This window comes from Cornus florida, unplaced genomic scaffold (genome assembly GCF_030987335.1).
Source record: "Cornus florida cultivar Cherokee Brave unplaced genomic scaffold, ASM3098733v1 CherokeeBrave_3.0.0_Hap2_Chr08, whole genome shotgun sequence".
Classification (NCBI taxonomy): domain Eukaryota; kingdom Viridiplantae; phylum Streptophyta; class Magnoliopsida; order Cornales; family Cornaceae; genus Cornus; species Cornus florida.
This window is the reverse complement of record NW_026775578.1, coordinates 49431757-49435297: the sequence shown is the minus strand read 5'-3', so window position 1 is coordinate 49435297 and position 3541 is coordinate 49431757.

The following is a 3541-nucleotide window of genomic DNA, read 5'->3' as shown; positions in this document are numbered from 1 at the left end:
TCCAACTCTTGTTCCATTTATGCCGTTAGTTTAAAGTTATTGTCATTTCTTCCCAAAAACTTTTCTGTCAGATTTTTTTTTAATAAAAATCACATCCCCAGTACAAATCTTCCGTTTCTAGAATTATTGTGTCTCCTTTTTAGGAAATTAATAAGCTTTTTGAATATTGCTTTGTTCTTCTTTGATTGTCTAGTCATATTTTTGTCTTTTTCTGCCCACTTAGAATTTTGAACCCTTATCTGATATGGTCCCAAAATAAGTGTCGTCATACTTCCTCCATCACAATTATCAACTAGAACACTTAATTTTGAATAAAGAGAGTATTTTTTTTTTTTGTCCCAAAATAATTTAAAATGACAAGTTAATAACTTTTCAGTTATAAATTACAAATGAGGAGGGAGTATTATTTATCTAATAATTTAATAATTTATTATTATTATTATTATTTTTTGAGATAATCATTTAACAATTTTTTCTACAATGCCTGGTAACTGTTTTCCGTCTTGAATTTCTTCAACAAATTCTGACTTTAGAGATTATGGTGCCATTTGATAAAATTGAAAAAAAAGTATTAAAAATTGTAAAAGCTGAATTTTTACTGCTGAAGTTTTAAAATTATAATTAAATTTAAGAAATTTTTTAATATTATTTTGGAAAAAAAAATTTAATATCTTTTTGAATTTTGAAGATTTTAGCATGTAGAATTTCTTCAGCAAGTTTTTATTTATTTATTATTTTTTATATATAAATATTTTTATGTAGAAGTTTTTTATTATGTACGTCAAATTCATCTATAGATTCTTAATTTTATCACAGTAATAATATTAGGATCTCTTGGCGTATTCTACTGAATCAATGATTAAGTTTGGCTATGACAGAAATTAATACATTTTATTTTTGTAACTTGAAGAAAATATTAAATCTTTCTTTCCAAATTTCTCTGGTCAGTACCAAGTACGACATTATAGTTTAAGAGTATTTTTTTGTCTTCTAAAAGAGAAGTTTAAGGATTCAAGTTCTCCTAAAAATAATAATGTAAATATGTGGCGTGTTTCTTACTAATAGTAATAATAATAAAATAAAAAATAAAAAATAAAAAAACAATCTCTGGTCAGTGTCTCTCACCCTCTCCATGGCCTAGGTTATTGGGGTGGATTGTTGTTTTCCATCTCAAGTTGTTGCTTTTTTTTTTTCTTTCCCTTCCTCTTTCACCGACAGGTCCTAATCTCACCACTAGCTTGCTCTTTCTAGCACGTGAGTGTGTGTATTTGTTTATATATATATATATATATATATATATATATATATATATATATATTTCTTGTTAATTGTTTAGTTGATGGTTGAGTTTGAGCTCTTGAAGCTTAAGGTGCGAAACTGATAAAATGGAGTATTTTATTGTAACACGTACTATTTTACTTTTTCATTTTCCCTTTTCAGTGGCACTCACACTGAGTACTAGCACTGAATTATTGGAATAAATTTTAATTAATTATTTGTACTAAATATAATTAAGTGGGAGGTTTCATTTTTTTATTTATTACATAATTTACCAGATAAAAGAAATGCAATTCATTAAAACTATTCCGTGCAAGATTTTGTTTTATTTTTAGCAAGAAGTTTTAACGGGTGGGAGATGAAGATTGGAGGGGAATTCTTAAACAATGTGGAGCGGGACAAGAGCTCTTTTCATGGCCACAACTATCATACAAGGCAAGGCAAGCTACGAGTAGTGCCTATCCGTGAGAACTGGGCTTTGCTTGGTTAGTAGAGCCCACCCGTTTTGTCTCGCAGGCCTGCCTGCGCATGTATACCGGGTCGGTTTGAACTACCACATCTTAGGCCTACCAAAGAATGAGGTCGATTTGGGAGCCCAAATAGCCATCTCTAACATCCTAAACAACAAAAGTCAAGCCCAAATAAACCACTAATGAATGAGTATTTAATACTTAAAAATACACTCTCTCGAGTTTATTTCATGGTTCTGAATCAATTATTTAATACCTAAATAAATGTGTCAAAAATGTGTCAATTTTATTCATTGATCGGACCGTTAGTGGTCCACATCCATGACCAAAATATTGAAAAGAAAATGATGGTTGGTGAACTAACACACACAACAACCCTTGCACACTCACAAGGTTTGACAGCAAAAAGAAAATGCACAACAATACAGCCAATACCCTCTCTCCATCCCAACCAAATTTTGAATAAATAAAATGGAAAATTGTTTTTCTGAGGGTATCAAAGCTCAAGAAAATTGCATCATGGAAAGCAAATTTCTTTAGCCTTGGTTGGTTCTCTTTATCTTTTTAGTCTTTGATTAAATCAATAATGCATATGATTTTAGGCATATTAACAACAAAAATAATACAAACACAACTATTTTCTTTATATGACTTAACAGCATAGATAGTCGCTCTATTTCGATGTTCAAAATTTTAATTTTTCATTGGAAGAATGTGCTATTTCTTAAACTAATAATTTTTATTTACCTATTATTAGAAAATAAATAGCTGTTATGCAACTTTGGGAAATGGAATCTTTGTAGATTTCAATAGGAGATGCTTTGTTTTCTCAGCAATAAATTGCCGCCCTCCATATAAATACACACACAGGAAGATTGAAACTTACACACAAAACATATCACATATACATACATACATATATATATATATATAGAGAGAGAGAGAGAGTGGTGGTGGTGGCGGCGGTGGCGGCATAGTAGCATGGAATCAATTATAGGACAAGCAAAGAGAGTAGTAGGAGGAGGTGGTGGTGTGAATGGGCAAAAGGGGGGAGAGAGGTGTGGTGCAGGGCAGTTCCAAATGCCATTGCACTACCCGAGGTACTCCAAATCAGACTACGAGAACATGCCGGAATGGAAGCTTGATTGCCTTCTCTCCGAATATGGGCTTCCGGTTACCGGCAGCGTTGACCAAAAGAAGAAATTTGCCATGGGTGCTTTTCTCTGGTCTCTTTAATTAGAGCGTGCTTATGTCTCATGTAATGTGATGTTATATTTAGGAGTATCGTATTTATGTTTTTATTTTTATTTTTATTTTTATTTTTTCACCCCTTTATTAGTTATGTGATTCTCCCATGAATCCAAATCTATAATACAATACCTTATGAATGGAGTTCATGTTCAATTAGATGCCATATTTCATGTCATATACGTGTTCACCATATTCCCTTCATCTTCCACAAAGCATGCATGCACCACCATATCTAACATTCACTTCACAATCAGCTAACGGTGCTCAAATTGCATACTTTTATATTGTGAATCTATTTATATCTAAGTACACAAAACTACTCTGCCTCAAACAATCATGAAAAAAAATAATAATAAAAAAAGAAGGAAGGATGAAAAGGGCAGGCCATGAAATTCCATATTGATTATACATAAGGAATAATTCCATAAAAATGGGGTTTTTGGGGTCAAAGAATAAAAGAATGGAGTCAAAATCAAGTTTTCCAAATTAATGAAATTTTATGCTAAGTCTGACATGGACATGAAAAATTACCATATATTATC